Here is an 18625-nt window from a genome sequence, read left to right as displayed (position 1 = left end):
TCCTCTCTCAGGCGATGGCCTGAATTTTCATTTCACTAAGAAAATTAAATCAATCAAAGCAGAATTTCCTGATGTGCCCACCACCAAATCTATCAACATACCTGCATCTGAAATCACACCCTTTGATTTCCTTCCTTTAAGAGTGGTGAGTCTGTCAGTGTTCCTGACAAAGACCGAACAACATCCCATCATATTATTAGACGGGATTATAATTATTATATTTATTATTATAATTTTCCTAAAAATTATTCTCTCTGGGTTCTTCCCCATGATTTCTCCCTGTACTGAATCATTCCCATCAGCATTTGTTTCAAAGGAAGAACTATAATTCAGATATCTCTTTTAGCACAATGAGTGAAAGAAATCAGTGATTAAGTTTGGCCTTAAGGATTGGTTCAGGATCTAAAAGTTCTTTATATATTGAGTTTTAGTCTATTGAATTGCTATCTTCAAAATCTAAGCTTTCTCAGATTCATTTCATTCCTCCCCCTTTTTTCTGCCTTTCTCCCTTCAAATAAATGTACCTGATACTGTCCTATTTTCTATACCTTCAGGTCCTCATTTTTCCCTAACTTAGAGTGAATGATAATGATAATTAAACAACTAGGTGAAAACTCCTGTGATTGTGCTAGCTGTTTAATAGGTATCATTTCCTTCTCAGGTTACTGGAATCAATCTAATTCAAAACTGTTGATCCTAAAAGAACCTGTTGGAATAATTCTTGAGATGATTTTAGGTAAATGTGGTGAATTTATAACTTTGTCCCGGCAAGGTCTTGAGGCTTCTATTTTTTTTTTTTTTTTTTTTACCAGATTTGAGACATTTTGATATAGACGGAGGGAGGGAGAAATAATTAGCCATCTCTGGTTGCTTTGGAAAGTGAATTGACTCTTTTAAGCTGTCTCTTGAGTACACATGATCATGGAGTCCAGGGGTGGTAGAGATGACTATGGGTTCACATGATGCAATTGGACCTAAAATTTATAATGACTAAGGATGGAGAAATTATCAGTGAGAGAAATTATCAGTAAAGAAAGTGTTGGTTTTCAAAGAGGAAAACTTCTTCAACATTGGCTCCCATGCCAATATTAAAAAAAAAATGAGATCACATTTCACAATTTGCAGTTTATTCTTGCTGATTACCTCATCTAAATATGATTTATAATGTACATGAACTGAGTAAGGAAACAATTTGTATATTTTCAAAAAGTATAGAAACTAAGGCCAAGAAAAATCAAGTAACTTTCTCAAGGTCATCCAATAAACAAGTCAAATGTACTCTACAGGTAAGGAAAGTGGTTACGCAGCTCTACATACATATGCTAATCATTATGCTGCCTAGGATAGCTAATTTCTAAAGAGGGCCCCCCAAAAAACTTACTTTTCAGTATTCATATGTTTGTATAGTCTTTACCCACAAAGATTCAGACCTGGTACTGGGTAGACGATAGAATGCGACATGCTTCTTCCTTGTTCTCTTGGAGTGTGTACTCTATGAGAAGCCAGCTGCCATTTAAAACTTTCAACTACTCTGATATTTCAAGCTGTTAGGAAACTCAAACAAGCTATGAAAAATAAAGATCTTTCACTAGCTCTTTCAGAAATCTTACCATAAGTAGCAGACATGTAATTGAAGAAACTCTTGGATGGCCCAGTTCAGTCGAACATTCAAATGACTCTCCTTTGGTCACCTTCTGACTGTCATCTTAGGAAATACTTCAAGCAAGAGGTAAGGTAAACTCAGTTAATCTACATTATAATAAATATATTTTTTAAGTTACCAAGTTTTAGGATGATTTACTATATAACATTAGATCAGCAAAACCTTGTCTCTATCCAAAGCTAGGTAAAGAGTAGAAATCAAGGGATCTTATAAAGTAAATATTAGAAAGATAACATTGCAAATTTTGAAAAATGTTACTGAAAGCATATGAATATAATGAAATACACAGAGCCTCAGAGGTCATAAACCCTGAGATTGAATCATCTTCTTCACATTTTCTCACCTTGCGACTCTTAGATAAATCCCACTCAAACTCTCCACCTCTAAATGTGATTATCAGTAAAACTATGATAAGAATGCACAGCCATGGGACACCTGGGTGACTCAGTGGTTGAGTGTCTGCCTTGGGCTCAGGTCTTGATCCCGGGGTTCCAGGATCAAGTCCCACATCAGGCATGGAGCCTGTTTCTCATTCTGCCTCTATATCTGCCTCCCTCTCTCTGTGTGTCTCTCATGAATAAATAAATAAAATCTTAAAAAAAAAAAAAAAAGAATGCATGGCCACTCCAGAGTGGCCTCGTAGGAAAATTTAGTGTTTAAGTATTTTTATAAATTGCAAAATTTTGAAGATATTTACAGTATTATTATGGGGAAAAATACAGAGGCAGGAGAATGTGATCCTGTGCTCAAGAGGCAAATTATGTTTGAGTTAATGGAATAGAGTTTGAGCATTGGAATCATTTACCCTATGCTTTTGGATACCATGATGCATAAGGAATTGTGCTTAAGGTCTGGTAACCTGGTGCTGAATGAAACATAAATACTACATGGAGCTTATATTCTAATGTTTATCAAATGAGTGATTTCCATTTAGGCAGCTATTATTGACATAAATAAATAAATTTTTCTCTTAGTAGTTATCCTAGTAATGCTGGTGACAGATATGATATATGTTGTAGTGACTGTGGCAGAGCATTTCTAGGTTGAGATAGTTATAATTAGTCACTCACTAATTTCTATGAAGAAGTTTGAAAATTCTATCACACTCTGTGATTAAGGGAAAAGGGGAGTCAGTATCATATTGCTCTTAGAAGATAATCCCCTAGGAAGACCATCGTCTAAAAATGGCAAAATAGGAAATTTGATGGTGCTCATGGAAAAATAATGAAATAGACATTCATCTACAGAGATTACTTTCCTTTGGCAATAACACACAAGGAATTAAACATGAATGTGTTTTTCATGAAGATCTTGGCTTTACATTCTTGTCCAGTGATTAAAAGGAAAACATACATTACTAAAATGGGCTTATCAAATACAAAATATGTATAGAATCCACTTCGGGGCATATGAGCACTGCCTTCTAGGTTTGGAATATGCAATTTCAGAAATCATACCCTAAAAAAAGACTTGAGACTAGTATGGTGTGATGTAGCCAAAGCAAACAACATCACTTAAGTGCTTACCAGGAACCTGTAAGTTTGAGAGAAAGAAAGGAATTGTTTCAACTTCATAGAATAATATGTGGCTACCATACCTAATTTATAGGAGATATACATCAAAATACTTATAGGCTTGTAAGTTATCTCTTGAGTGTTAAACTTCAGACAGAAGATAATCATAAGCATCAGATAACTATAAATTATCAGAGAGTTTAGAGGAAAGATATGTTTTGAAGAAAAGTAGTAAGGATCAGAACTGTATCCAATTACAGTTAAATTCTGTTACTTAGGAAAAAACACCATGGCTTTATGAATACTGAAGAACATTTCCCAAGATGTTAAGCTGAAGATTAAGTCTTACATATAAATTGGATTTAAATCATATATATGAAATAAAACTTATTTTTATCTTATAATTAGTACTTACTACTGAGTGCTAAGAAAAATATTTTCATTTCTAGTGGTATTAAATTCTATTGTGATATGAAAGATAAATGATATCAGTGAGAGAAAGAGCCTCTGAAAATAATTTCCTTCATACAGGCAATGAAAGAATGGCAGAAATAATCAGAACTAATTTTTTTTTAACTCTGGAAATTAACCAAAGGCTTCTAAGACTCTAAAAACTCGTGTGTGTGTATCATCTTAATAATAGAAATAATTGTGAACTTTGTGATATTTTAGTTTGCTCTATTCTCATGCCCCTTTCTAAGTACCCGGGTAGACAAAAACAAAGAGCCTTCAATCATGAACATTGGCAGCGTGGCAACCACCAGTATCATTCCCAGAGAACTATCATTATTTGACCTGGTAGGTGGTTCAGTGGGAAACCCCACTTATAATTCTGTCTTCATATGACCTAACTTGGAACTTACCCAGTGTGAAAAGTCTTTTCTCTGGGATACTTGCTGAAAATATTTAGAGGCAATTTTTTTAACTTCATGGAAGGCTGAAGTAGGAGATAATGGTTAGAACAAATCATAAGTAGGCATAACACTTAAAAGAGAAAGTTATAAAATGAGATGTCAACAAGGATTTTCAAAAGTTCTGGCATGTTAATGAGGATCTAAAAGTCCACACACAGGGATATGGTGGTGTACATTCCAAACAGAGCTTCTATTTTCAAGAAGCTGTGTATGAGAAAGCCTAAGCTCTCAGCATGGGCTTACCAACCAGGAGGCCCTGGGAAAGCAAGAAGTGAGGACAAGGTCAGAATTTTCAACTGCCTGTCTGGGAGTTGGAGGAGTGCCCCAATTGCACATAGATACCCTTAGCAAAGACTGGATGAATTATTGGGTCCAGAAGGAAGGAAACAGTAAAGACTGGAGTGGAAATAAATAAAACAGAGAAGAGAAAAATAATAGACAAAATCAACAAAGCCAAAAGATAATTCTTTGGAAAGATGATCTAAATTGACTCTGCTGTAGCCAAAATGGCCATTATAAAAAGAGACAAGATACAAATTACTAAAATCTGGAATAAGAAGAGGAATATCACTATTGAGATCATATAAATAAGAATTGTAAGGAAATTCTATGAATGTTCTCATGGTAATTTAGATAAAGTGAGAATTCATCTGGGAAATTTCATATTCCTAAAAAAGAAATGCTTGTGGGAATGTAAAGTGATGAAGGTGCTTTAAAAAGGAGCCTGAAAATTCTAAATAAAATTAAATGTAGAATTACCATATAAGCCAGAAATTCTGCTCCTAGGTATATACCCTAAAGAACTGACAACATTTTTCTATTTGTTTACACAAATACTTGTACATTAATGTTCATAGTGGTATTATTCATGATAGCTAAAAGGTGAAAATAACTCAAATATCCATGATTTGATGAATGTATAAATAAAAAGTGGTATATCCATATAATGGAACATCATTTGGCAATAGAAATTACATTACTAATTACATGACAGAACATGAATGGACTTTGAAAACATTATGCTAAGTGAGAGCAGCCAGACACAAAAGGTCACATCTCGTATTATCCTGTGACATAAAATATTCAGAAGAGGCAAATCTATAGAAAGGTTTATTAATGTTTCCAGGAGCTACGGCATGGGTGGATAGGGAGCAAATGCCAGTGACTACTGAGTTTCTTTGGGTGATGTTAAAAATGTGCTGGGGTTGGAGTGTGGTAATGATCACACAACCACGTGAATATCTAAACATATTGTACACTTTCAAGGTGTGAACTTGAAGAAATGTGAATTATATCTAAAAAGAAAGGGAAAAAAAGAAAGGCAGAAGTGGTTGACTCGATGCATAACAAGCTTGATGCATACATGCAGGAATAAATCAATAAAATTAAAGCCTTGTTTTCTGGTCTAGCAACCAGTCTGGTTTAGTCTGGGTTGCCAGAAGGAAAGAAAGGTGATACTTAAATTAGGTAATTGATGAGTATTTAATAAAGAGACTAATTGCAAATTATGGCAGAGTTTAGTGACAGGGACAAACCAGTGAAATTTGGCAAGGAGAATTTATTCGTTGGTCTGGAAAGGTTAGAAGAAGAAACATTTAACAGAACTGTTTGAAAAAGAGACTGCACCCAGTGGGGTGCCTAGGAGAAGCTGTGGCTTTTGGTAAAGCAGCACCGTCAGCCTATTGATATCCAACAGGAGAGAACTCAATAAATACCCTCTCACTCTTTTCCCACCTTCCATTCTCTTACTAGTGCTTCTCACAAGCAGCTTAAAGCCAATTAGAGGCCAAGGTTAAGGCAGCCTTTTGAGAGAGCAAAGTCAGTTTCCCAGGGCAAAAAATAGAGTTACAAAGGGGAAATTGAAAATGTAGAGTGCCGTAATCTAAAGGAGATGGGCAGAGGACCAAGACTCTTCTTTTGATGTTAGGAGTTGGATAGTACTCTATTAGAAGTCTGAGTCCCAGTCATGGAGGAAGGCTGCTGAAGAGCATGTCCTGCTTGTTCAGATTAGGTGTGGAGATCATACTTGCTCTTTGATTTTTCATGAAAGGAGTTGAAACTGGGATTCTACAGCATCCAAACCCCTGATCGGAGAGGGCTTACTCTCAGTATACTTATTATCGACAGTATCTATTCGGTGGGTGGATACTTGCTTTAAAGGGCCCTGTTTTCTATCAAGAGAGAAGAATTAAGATGTCAGAAAGTGTGCTGACCTTTTGTGTCTTCAGTTGGACAGTTAATCTAAAAAAAAGACTATCTTTTTTTTTAATGTGGAATTAAGACTTTAACGTGGCCTTCTAACACCCCGATTTCAGACTTCTGGCCTCTGACATTGTAAGAGAATCAATATCTATGGCTAAGCCAGACAGTTAGTAGTAATTTATTAAGGCAGCCCTAGGGAAATTATATACTAGATATGTGGCCTTATCATTAAAAACAAAACAAAACAAAACAAGAAACTAGCCAACAAACATTGTCCCACGTAGTCTGATGCTTTCTTCGTAGCCCTCATGATGAAGAAAGGACACATAGAAACATAGAAATAACTACGTAAGTAAGGGGATCCATTCACTCATGCTCTTGCTCAGACGTGAATAGAACCGTCCAAGTCACAGTGTGTGTGGGTCAAAGAAAGATGTTTCTCAAGGGATTTTAATCCCAGTATCCACGGGTGTCTGTTATGATGTCTTATACCGCTGGGTCCTACATCAGGCTGGCATTGGCTTGTGAAAATCTCTCTTAAGTCTGCTGGCAAGTAGCATGCACAGTTCACTCACAATCTGGGAAGCTATGGGTTTGAAGACACATATGAAGGACAGATAATAAGGATGTTACCAAAGCTACCTTGTTTCAGGTTGAGACATAACTTGGAAACTGGGCACTAGGCATCTGAATCCTAGCACAAAGTCATGCCAGAATAGGCCATCCTTTGTAAAACAATCTAGTAAGATGTTACATAGGACTATGATTGGTATACAGGACTTAAAAAGAGAAAGTTTAGGGGTGCCTGAGTGACTCAGTCAGTTAAGAATCTGATTTTTGGTTTTGGCTCAAGTCATGATCTCAGGGTCATGAGATTGAGCCCCATGATGGAGCTTACTTAAGATTCTCTCTCTCCTCCCCCTGATCTTGCACATGCTCTCTTTCTCTCTCTCTGAAATGAATAAATATTTTTTTTTTTAAAGAGGGAAAGTTAAAGCTTAGATAGAAACAAAGAGGTTCATCAAGTTCTTGTGAAAATTTTAAAACACAAGCTTAATGTAGCCATAGATAAATAAATGAATACCCTATTGCCTCAAAAATTAATCAAAAGTTCTTTGTATTACACTCTTTAATTTTTTTTAATTTCAATTCAATTTGCCAAAATATAGTATAATACCCAGTTCTCATCCCATCAATGCATTACACTTTTCATGAGAGAGGATAATAGCCGATAGATATTTAGTATCCTGGTAAAAGTTGTCTTTGTGGCTGAATAAAATATGACCCTTTACCTAAAAAAGAGGGCAACAATTATTCTAGGATGCAACTGAAGTCCACACAGGCTGAAAAAGAACCACTGAGCTCTGCCTCAGCATCTGCTCTTACTTCCACAGCAAGACATACACCTTTCTTGGTGTCCTGCCCATTACACAGACAAAACTCAATCCACTGAGTTAATTAATGGTGTTGTTCTTTCTCTCACCTATGAACTTGTATGAAAAGACATTGTGTCTTCTGAGTATTAGAGCCATTAAAGCACTTTGTCCTTGCATTTAATTTCCAAGGTGACAGTAATTACTTTGCTAGGTGAAAAGAAAACAACCACCACAAAAGGCAGGAAGTGGTTTAACACAGGAAGAACCAAGCCACCAGGAGTGGAGGTGCAGATTGATGGGCTACAGTCAGCATATGCACATTGCCATGGAAATTACACAAAAATGGAATCCTGGGGCATCCGGCACAATTAAGGGCTATTATCAGTCATGACTACCTAAAGAATATGTTTTGGAAAGTTGAATAAAAACATTTTTATTAAAAGAAGAAAATGAAGTAAGTGTCTGAACTGAAAGGACAGGCATGACACAACATTTCTGATAATATTGAGGGAATTTCTTCCATTTTCTGAGACAAGTAGCTACAATGTTTAAGGCCTGGAAATGATGGGGTTGAGTTAGAAGACTACGTTAGCACTGAAACCCTCTCATTAAAGTAAAGATCAGCATCTCTCCTTGGTCTCCTGAGGATATTTTTTGGCGCTGTATCTACATCTCAAGGTCAGAAAACTTACTTGGAATTCTCATGACTAAGCTAATCTCACTGACTTGGTCAAAGGGGTACTTTCCAATATTCTTTTACAGCACAGTCTCTGCTACAGAATGGCTCCAAAGGTTTAATATCTTATCCTAATTCGAATCATACAGTCCATAATTTCCTGGTATCCAAACAAACCCAGTGGGTAGGCATGCACAAAATTTGGCCACAAACACTAGTAATCACCATTTTCTCTCAAGCTTTAATAAGAGGCCTGTGGCTACAATGCCATATGCCAATGGACAGAAGCCCTCCTATCAACCTCAGCCATGAATCTGATTTATTTAAAAAAGGAGGAAACCAGGAACTATCTGGATAAAATCCACTGCCTGTGGTATGAACCTTGACCAGTCTAGAAGAACCACTACCCAATACCAAAACCCCTGAGTAAAGGAAAAAAATAGACTAAATAATAAAGAAAATATGAGCAAAGAGATAAACAAAAATCTTTTGAGTACTCAAGCGTCAGAGTTAAATGCTTTTTAGCTCTAATGTTTTTTTGTTTTTTTTTTTTTTTTTTTTTCCCTTGAGAAGTAGAATATCAGTCTTTCTACTTGACTTTCTCTGATAAGGACACTTGGGGTAATTAATAATGATCATGATGATAATAGTAATAAGATAATGGCAAACACTCTAATTATTAAGCTGAGGAGCTATAAGCGATACTTTATATATTAACCTGTTCTGATCCTCACAAGGGAAAGCTCAGAAAGAGAGATAAATGGCCTAACCTCTCAGAGCCAATAAATGATCCAGTCTGATTAACCCAAATGGTTTGGCTCTTGAATGTTCTTTTTTAACCATTGTCTTCTACCAAGTCCCATGTAACCCATTCACACAGCAGATGAACATCTACTTCAATATGTAAAATTTCCATAGTGAGTAAAATAAAACTATCACCTAATTCACCTAGTGGTGCCAAAATATCACCAGCCTCAATAATGCTACATCCCAGCCAGTTGAGACTAAAGCACAGAGATGAGCATTCTGGAATATCTGTGAGATGCCAGACAATGTTCTGTGCATTTCAGCAAAATTGATCTCATTTAGTTTTTTATAAGTGGTAAATTTGAAGAATAATGAAAAGGGTAGGTGAGCAGCCTTGGTGTTTTCTTGACACTATGGATTTTTCTTCTTGTTTTTTTATATTTGTCTTTTTCTTTTCTTTTTGGTAATTAAGCAATAATCTGTGTTAATATTTAGGTTGTATTCAATCAGTTTTTACTAATGTACTAGGTACTGTTGTAATAGGAAGTATTTTCTCAACTCTGTGATAATGTATTTTAATTTTTTTAAAAAAGATTATTTATTTATTGAAAAAGAAAGAGTGAGAGAGATCAAGAGCATGAGCGGGGAGGAGGGTCAAAAAGAGGAGGAGAGGGATCCCTGGGTGGCGCAGTGGTTTGGCGCCTGCCTTTGGCCCAGGGCGCGATCCTGGAGACCCCGGATCGAATCCCACGTCGGGCTCCCGGTGCATGGAGCCTGCTTCTCCCTCCGCCTGTGTCTCTGCCTCTCTCTCTCTCTCTCTCTGTGACTATCATAAATAAATAAATAAATAAATAAATAAATAAATAAATAAATAAATAAATAAAATTAAAAAAAAAAAAAAGAGGAGGAGAAGTGGACTCCCTACTGAGCATGGTGCTGGACATGGGGCTCAATCCCAGGACCCTAGGATCATGACATGAGCTGAAGGCAAATGCACAACTGACTAAGCCACCCAGGTAACCCTATGATAATGTGTTTTAAAATATGTATATATTCATCTGCCTCAAATCCACTTAAGAAACAGTGAGATTAAAACTTTATATTCTTGGGAACCCTGGGTGGCTCAGCGGTTGAACAACTGCCTTCGGCTCGGGGTGTGATCCGAGGTCCAGGATCAAGTCCCACATCCGGCTCCCTGTGAGGAGCCTACTTCTCCCTCTGCCTGTGTCTCTGCCTCTCTCTCTGTGTCTCTCATGAATAAATAAAAACAAAATCTTAAAAAAAAAAAAGAAACTTTATATTCCTAATAGCCTATGCCAATAAGTATATTTTAATTTCTGTTTCTATTAAAGTTCCTTATTTAAGATTAAGCATTTAATAACTATTTGCTGCCTCATCATGCAAAATAAAACAATGTAATATTGATGATGCCTACTGTGTACTTGCTTTGCACCAACCTCTGCTGTAAGCAAATTTAATTTATTAGTTAAATTAACCTTCACTTGATAATTTATAGAGTTACTATTACTATCATATTTATTTTTCAGATGACAAGAGAAGAGCAAGAGAGTGTAAGTAAACAAAACTAATCAGAAAATGATGGCATCGGGCAGCCCGGGTGGCTCAGAGGTTTAGTGCCACCTTCAGCCCGGTGCATGATCCTGGAAACCGGGGATCGAGTCCCACGTCAGGCTCCCTGCATGGAGCCTGCTTCTCTGCCTCTCTCTCTCTCATGAATAAATAAATAAAATCTTAAAGAAAAAAAAAGTAAAATAAAAAGATGGCATCAAGATTTGGACCCTAACAGCTTGACTTCAGAGCTTGAAAATCAACCTACACACATACTGTCTTTGGATTCTCACTAAATTTGAGATTATATTACTTATAAGCAATTTGAGAGTCACAAAATTTCTTCACAGCTTTCCAAAGAAAAATGTCAAAAAGATAAGCAACACACCAGTAGTTGAAAGCTGGCCATAGACTAAGAGAACACTAGTTTTACAGGAATGTCTATAAGATCCATGAAAGCAAACCTGGAACACTTAGAGCTCATTTTGGTAAGCTCCATGGTACAGTAAGGCAACAAGATAAACAACAAGGATAAAGGGCCAGCTAGTTTAGAAATCTAAAAGGCTGCTAGGATACTTTTAAGCATGTAAAACCCCAAAGTATACTTAGACTGCCATGTTTTTCTACTTTATCAATAACAGCTTAATTCAATTTTGTTTTCTATCCTAACTTAAAATTATAAAGGTATAAAATTATGCAGTATCTTTATTGCCTCATGTTTTTAACTTCTCTCTCACAATTTCCTTCTTAGACAACTTAGGGAAAGCTTAGTTATGCCTAAATTCTACACAATGACATAATTGAGTTGGTGGAAATCAGTGAGTAATCAGCATTCAAATTTCTCTTAATCATTACAGCTAAGACAGCTAAGATTCCGTAATTTCCTTTGTTATTCATAAAGATTGTTTAATAATAAAATATCAGTCTCTTTCTACTTCAATGTTTAACTTTTGAAGATAGGCTCTAGAAAATGTCATTTAAAAACGTACATATTGATTTATTTCTCCATATGTAATTTCTTGGCTGTATCTTTTGCCAGCTTCCTGGGTGTAGACATTCAAAATTGTCACACAAGTATATGCAAACTATGGATTAAGAAATGGTAAGACTTGTCCAGATGCTAAGACACTCCATGCAAAAATCAACATTTTTTCCCACCTGAGAAGTTCAGTGTCTTTACTGATATTGCTATTTAGTAAAACTGCATTCTGTACATTGTTGGTGAGAGTACATGGTCTTAGGATTGCTTTAGAGTCCTGAGAGCCAAGTGGGGATTCTCCAGTGTTGAGAAGATAAGCTTCATAATCATTGCCCATTGCATGGAAATGAACACTCAGCCTGTTCAAAAACTTGCTAAATATTTCCATGGCTGAGATGCAAACCTGGAATCCCCGAACATTTTGGCTACTTACTGTCTAAAATAATAAACTGGAACTTCTCACTGATAGTCTGTGCTGTGAAACACATAATTTAGAATTAATAATCAAGTCATTACTATTTGGCTTAGATAGAAGGACTTGTGTGCATGTCTGTATTGAACACATGCCTAAACAATTAGGTTTATCATATACACAGTAATAAAAATGTTTTCCTTCAGTATCTACTAGAAAAGAGAATTAGAGAAATACCAGTCTCTACTGCCTTCCTTGGATTCATGCATTAGTTACTTACCTGAATACACCTTAGAGTAATTACATACATACATACATACCTGATGGACCTAGTGCAATGGGTTTGCCCTACTGCAAGTAATATCAGAAATAATCTCAATTGGAATGCAATTGCTCTTCAATTCTATGCAATTGCTAAATGGAGAATTAATTGAAAAGAAAATTATAATAATTCAATCAACTACAATAAATAATTTTTAAATGAGGAAGCAGTCCCAAGAGCATGAGTTTGGAAGTTGGCCCCATTTGTCAGCAGTATGTCTCTTTATCTTAATATTTATCATTAGTCTACTTTTCTGTTCTTAATATATCAAAATTACCAAATAGAAAGAGGTAAATCTGAATCAAGGGGACACGTAAGCCTTGATCTAAAAGTATATAAGCCTGTAATCTAAAAATAAAGGAGAAGTAAACAAATGTATTAACTTTCTTTGACTTTAACTAAATTCTAGATTATGCTAAAATGCAGTGTAATTTAGCTCTTTCTGCCCCCAAATAATAACAGAAATATAAAAGAGAAATATAAAATTGCAGGAATCCATATTAAGGCTCTCAGATTTAAATTTATGTTAAAAATTCAGCAATATTTATTTCAAATAAAAAAGAATGTTAAGTAAATTCGAATTAAAGATATTCCATATATTGTCATAATATGACAGCAAAACTTATCCTCTGAAGAAAGATCAAATTTTAAAAATAAGTGGGAACGAGACCAAGCATCATCTAGAAGCCAGTTTCTTGTTTGCTCAGCACTATGGACAACTTTTATAAGAGTAAGAAAATTAGATTTACTGAAAATGAAATTTTGATGAAGTGCTATTGAAGTATAATATTTTATGAAATCCCATGTTAAACTAGAAGAAGCTAAATGACAAGTACTAGATTATTATGAAACAATTGCTATTTTATATTTGATTTTTTCCTCTAAATTATGGGATAGTGACTATTTTGGCGTTTTTTGTAATGGGTAAATCATATAATCCAGATCTTAGCTCAGTGACTTACTGAAATTCGACTTTACTACAAAAAAAAAAAAAAAAATCTCTGTGTTCCTCCTTAACCTCTGAAGAGCAGGAGCATTTAAAACTAATATTATGCAACTTTCTTCTACTCTTTCAAGTTTTCTCTTGTATTCTCAACTAGTTTGTAAACTCCTGCATGAAGTTTTATGACTTATACAAATCCTATCCTTCTGCATCAACTCTCTGTTGCTAAAATATAATCATTTGTTAACATGGATTTGTAGATTCATTGGTAGATTTATTAATTATAAAATTAGCAAGCAATGCAAAGTCAATGCACTATTAAAATTATTATAGATTAAGAAAATTATCTTTGTTAGAAATTTAAGGAGAGTTTTGGTCTTCACTCTCCTGATATGTAAATTCAAATATACTTCCTATTTCTAAGAAAACCAGCTTCACTTAGGAAACATCTTCTAAATTGTTCAGGTCTTAACAATACCACTTTTTTAAAAAAGTTATTATTTATTTATTTATTTATTTGAGACACACGGGGAGAGACAGAGACTTAGGCAGAGAGAGAAACAGGCTCTATGCAGGGAGCCTGATGTGGGACTCAATCCTGGGACGCCAGGGTAATGCCTGGGCAGAGGCAGGTGCTTAATTGCTGAGCAACGTAGGTGTCCCAACATTACCACTTTTAAATATTTATTTAGAATCTTATGAAGATTGCACAGGATATTGAATCAGGAATATTAAAGAGATTGTGCACTACACTTTGGATGAATGCTTTTATTTTCCTCCTTTCTGTTTTATGGAGATATAAAGACATAGAGCACTGTACAAGTTTAAGGTATACAGCACACTGACTGGACTCACCACAATCAATATAGTGAACATTTCTCATCTTGTTATAGACACAAAGACATGAGTAGTTTTAAAACTCTAGTGGGCAGAAGTCACTTGGATTTGTGTGTGTGTATGTGTGCCAAGTATAGATATTAAACTGAATTCCAGACCCAGAGACTCTGACTCAATAGGTATAGAATGTGAATTGAGAATCTGCATTTTAAATATACTCAAGGTATATCTTAATTATGTTTAGATGTAGGTAATTTTCCTACTTGAGAAATGTTGCTTGAGGCATTTATTATATGTGATAAAAACTAATCCTGTGCTTAGATAATTCAAAGAAAAATATATGAGTGAGATGTGTTCAGTATCTATTCTGTCAACCTCTGCTCATTTTTTGTCTCTTCCTTTGTTCAACTTTATTGTTTGTGCATCTGCTTATAATTTTCATGCAAGCCCCAGATATCTTCATCAATCCACATAAAATGTACTTTGCAAGGACCTTTTCAAATTTCTTCTTCAAGTATTTCTGAGCTGGATGAATCAGTTCTCCCTATCTTCTTTGTAGTGCTTGGTTTGAATCACTCATGACACTAATTTATACTGTGATTTATGAAAGATTTCCTTATTTCATTTTTATTTCCTCTTCATTAATTATTTTTCCAGAAAAAAAGAATTATATATACCCCCCCCCCCCGACACACACACAACTGTAAAGGGCTTCAACATGATAGCCCCAAAATAAGTTTTATTTTAATGCTGTGCATATAAATAAGAAATGTATGAAGGAGATATAAATTAATCTTGAAATTAAGAGAGGGCTATTACTGAGCAAAATATATGCTTTCTCAAACACTTTTCTTTTTAAACAAATTGTAAACTCATTTTTAAAAATCTTTAACTGTTTATCCTAACAAAACTTTTTAAAGTGTGTTAAACTTTTATTTTTAAAATTATAGTCAATCATTTATTTCACATTCATGTAGTCAGGATAGGAAGTGGAGGCAGGCTGGAGGATAGGAATCAGAATGTTATCAAATGATTTATTAATTTACTATTGTTCAGAGCATTTATACTTGGTTGTCATGTATTCAAATGAATAGAAAAAAGAGGGTAGAAATGAATCATATGTATTTAAAATGATTATTTGCTCTTAAAATGAGTGTTCCGAAACAATGATAGTGTAAGGCATTTAATAAAAACAGTTTATCTCCTGATTCTCTATTAAAACTTACTGATGGTAAAAACAAAATAAGAAAAATAGAGAAGATAAACATCTTCAGGGAAAGAATTACAACCCTAAAATAGGATTATAATTTTGGAGCAAACTAGCCAAATACTGTGGTATCTTAACTAAGACAAAGAAGAATCTGAGTGCTTTCACATTCATTTTTTCAAAAGATTTTATTTATTTATTTGAGAGAGACAGAGCACAAGCAGAGAGAGGAGCAGAGGGAGAGGGAGAAGCAGACTCCCTGCTGAACCTGACTCGGGGCTTGATCCCAGGACCCTGGGATCATGACCTGATTTGAAGGCAGATGCTTAACCAACTGAACCACCCAGGTGGCTCATTTCATATTAATAATCCATGTATCTTCAGAATGAATATTTTGCCAAATGTTGTTGTCACTATTATGGGAAGTATAATTCAAAAATATTTTTCTTAAAAATGATAACATCTTATGGAATGGTTTGGTAATGGTAAAAGTAGGAAAGCCACTGTAAAGTAACTCAGTGTTGTATAACCATAAAATAGAAGGAAATTGAAGTTGAAGAATCATCCAGGATGATGTGCCATTTTTATTTCATATACACTGGGCTCTAAGAAGAAGGAAACTCACTGAGATAAAGAGAAGTAAAAGGACAGTGAAAATTAACCCCAGTTGATAGTGCAATATCCTATAGCCCCAGGAAACTAAATCTGAGTCATAATATCTCTGGAAAGCGGAGTGCTAATAGTAGGCATTTGTCCTATGTAGGAAAATGAGTAAGATAGTATTCCCTAACAGAAACCTAGATAAAAGATGATATAAACTGCAATACCCATACCACTCCTCCCTTAAGTATCCCTTAGGTAATACCTAAATCTATTCTAACAAAAGAAGTCCTTGACTTACAAGGGGAAACCCATAAGGCTACCTGGAGATTTCTCAATAGAAACTTGGCAAGTCAGAAGGGAGTGTCATGATATATTCAAAATATGGATTGAGAAAAATCTGCAGCCAAGAATATTATCCAGCAAGGATATCCTTCAGAGTAGAAGGTGAGATAAAGAGTTTCCCAGACAAACAAAAACTAAAAGAATCCGTGACCATTAAACCAGCCCTGCAAGAAATATTAAAAGGGGCTCTTTGAGTAGAAAAGAGACACCAAAAGTGACAAAGAGAAGAAAGGTCAGAGAAAAACTCCAGAAACAATGACAACACCACAGAAATACAGTTATAAGAGCATATTATGAAAAACTATATGCCAAGAAATTGAACAACTAAAAGACATGGATAAATTCTTACAAACATATAGACTACTAAAACTGAAACAAGAAGAGATAGAAAACCTTAACAGACTGATAACCAGAAAAGAAATTGAATCAGTAATCAAAAAATTCCCAACAGACAAAATTCTAGGGCCAGAGAGCTTCATAGTTGAGTTCTACCAAACATTTAAAAAGAATTAATATCTATTCTTCTCAAACTATTCCAAAAGAGTAGAAAAGGAAGGAAAATTTCCAAATTCATTCTAAGAGGTAAGCATTACCCTGATATTAAAACCAGATAAGGACTTCACTAAAAAAGAGAGCTATAAGCCAATATCTCTTATGAACATGGATGCAAAAATTCTCAGGAAAATACTAGTAAACTAAATCTAACAATACTTTAAATAAATAATTCACCACAACCAAGTGGGACTTATCCTTGGGTTGCAAGGGTGGTTCACTATTCTCGAATCAATCAACATGATACACCACAGTAATTAAAGAAAGGATAAAAATAATTTCAATAGATGCAGGAAACAAAAAAAAATTTGACAAAATGCCACATCCATTCATGATAAAAAAAAAAAAAACCTCAACAAAGTAGAGATAGAGGAAACGAACATACCTCAACATAATAAAAGGCATATATGGAAAACCCACAGCTAATATCCTTAAAGGGGAAAAACAGAGCTTTTTCTCCATTTCTCTGAGAGTCAGGAAAAAGACAGGGATGCCTACTCTCATCACTGTTATTTAACATAGTAATGGAAGTCCTAGCCACAGCAATCAGACATCCAAATTGGCAAGGAAGAAGTAAAAGTTTCACTATTTGCACATGATATGATATTCTATATTGAAAACTCAAAAGACTCCACCATAAACACTGCCAGAACTGAACACAAATTTAGCAAAGTTGCAGGATACAAAATCAATGTAAAGAAATCTGTTGCATTTTTATACACAATTATGAAGTAACAGAAAGAGAAATTAAGGAATCTAAACTATTTACAACTGCACCCAAAACAGTAAGATATCTCAGTCACATCATATGCTATTGCTTTCTACTCCTCACAGCCTCCATAGACTCTCTAGAATCCTTGCAAACCAGTAGATGATGAGACGCTGTTCATCTATAGCCACTACAAACAAGCAACTGTGGATGACATAGACACAGAACAGCCTGGGCTATTGAATCTCAAAGACAAGGCCAGTGGGATGCCTGGAATCAGCTGAAAGAGACTTCCAATGAAGATGCCATGGAAGCTGACATCAACAAAGCAGAAGTTCTATATAAAAAATATGGAATATAAGGGACTGGATTTGGCTGCCAGCAGTACATTTTATCTAAACTGATATAATGCCTTATTTTTCTAATACTGTGGATGATATTAAATCATGCAAATAGCCTGTTAACCAAGGTCCGGAAGACTGTACAGGACATGGCTCTAGGGGTAGGGACTGACATGGTTACTGACCTGCACTGAGTAGTTTTTAACCATAGATCAATTCAAAGTGCATTTATTACTTTAAACAACAACAACAACAAAATAAGGTACCTAGTAATAAAACTAACCAAAGAGGTGGTTAGTTTTACACCGCAAACTATAAAACATTGATGAAAGAAATTGAAGATGGCACAAAGATATGGGAAAACATTCCATGCTTATGGATTGGAAGAACAGCTATTGTTAAAATATCTATATTACCCAAAGCAAATCGACACACTTAACACAATCCCTATCAAAATATCATCAGCATTTTTCACAGAGCTAGAACAAACAATCCTAAAATTTGTATGGAACCAGATAAGACCAAGAGTAGGCAAACTAATGTGGAAAAAGAAAAGTAAAGCTGGAGGCATTACAGTTCTGGACTTCAAGTTATATTACAAAGCTGTAGTGATCAAAACAGTATGGTTATATATATATACACACAAAACTCAGTCATTAAAAGAGATGAATTCGGGCAGCCCTGGTGACACACTGGTTTAGTGCTGTCTGCAGCCCA

General features: G+C 35.1%; 1 pseudogene; it reads left to right on the top strand.

The window, feature by feature from the left end:
- Positions 1-3912: 3912 nt before the first annotated feature.
- On the top strand, positions 3913-17928 carry LOC144301562 (acyl-CoA-binding protein pseudogene; annotated as a pseudogene).
- Positions 17929-18625: the final 697 nt, after the last annotated feature.

The sequence above is a fragment of the Canis aureus genome, chromosome 30 (genome assembly GCF_053574225.1).
Source record: "Canis aureus isolate CA01 chromosome 30, VMU_Caureus_v.1.0, whole genome shotgun sequence".
Classification (NCBI taxonomy): domain Eukaryota; kingdom Metazoa; phylum Chordata; class Mammalia; order Carnivora; family Canidae; genus Canis; species Canis aureus.
Note: the sequence above shows the minus strand (reverse complement) of the source record. Positions and strands in the feature narration are given on the sequence as shown.